We start from the raw sequence: 1,316 nt of genomic DNA on the forward strand, positions 1-1,316 counted from the left end.
CCTCCGCCCCCGAACGATTCCGCCGTTCAGGTTTGGGGGTGTGACAGAATACAAGTTAAAACTCCAAGAACATAACTAAACTTTTCTAACAGCTTTCATCAGAAAAGTTCAACTCCATTCACGGACTGTTTTGGGAAACTTAAACATTTTAGATTTCAGAACTGTTTTAGGTGAAAGTAGTTCCAGTTCTTAGCTTTAAAATTACTACTTGCACATCTCCACACGATTTTTCTACAATTTATGGTGATTTTGGCAAAACAGTCTATCATTTCAAGAACAAATCTGGACCAGTCTGTGAATATGAACATTTTAACACAAGTTAAAGACTTCCAAAAATCATGATAAAATTATGAATAAACTAGACACATTTTAGGAACTCTCAGAATTTATGGATTCAGTTTTCGACTTTGTATGATTTTTCTATGATCTTTCTAAAACAGTGCATAAAAGTTAAAAACTAGTTAACAGTTTATAACTTTCAACACACTTTGTAACATGTTGAGCAAAGTGTTAAATCTTTGATGACTTCATATTTTACATGTGTTTCTTGTTGTGGTATAATTATATAAGAGAAAATACTCACTGAATTGTAAGAATCCTCCATCATTACCATTAGTACAAAACAAAGCAAAATAAACATAGTTATATTTTGCTATACATTCGACTTACACAGGAAAGGGTTCTTATACACCACAAACAAACATAATAAACTATAATAGGTATAGTTAGGTTGCTTATACATTTCAAACATATTGATAAACTATAATAGGTATAGTTTATGTTCATTTACATTACAAAAGGTTTTCATATGAAAAGGGGTACAAACACAAAGTACCGGTTTTATACGAAAAGGGGTACAAATACAAAGTACCGGTTTTATACAAAAAAGGGTACAAATACAAAGTACCAGGTTTTCATACGAAAAGGGGTACAGCTACAAAGTACCGGTGTTATACAAAAGGGGGTAAAGATACAAAGTACCAGGTTTTTATACAAAAATGGGTACAAATACAAAGTACCAGGTTCACACGAAATAGTTTTTATATTATTAAAACTATATTTCATCTAGAATTGTTAGACTTCAGCTATAATTGCTAAGTGTATATGCTAGAGTTATATAAGAATCTAGTCACAATCGACTTAGAATTGGTGGGCCCGCCTTATCTCCTGTTCCTTGTTTGGTTGTGGACCTGGGTCAGACCCATTATATTCAACGGTTTATTTAACTTAATTTTTATATAATTTATATACGCTGAGTGATTATAGAAGGAATCTATGGGTCTTTCTAGGATTTATTATCGTATAACATAGAAACA

This window comes from Lactuca sativa, chromosome 1, assembly GCF_002870075.4.
Source record: "Lactuca sativa cultivar Salinas chromosome 1, Lsat_Salinas_v11, whole genome shotgun sequence".
Taxonomy (NCBI): domain Eukaryota; kingdom Viridiplantae; phylum Streptophyta; class Magnoliopsida; order Asterales; family Asteraceae; genus Lactuca; species Lactuca sativa.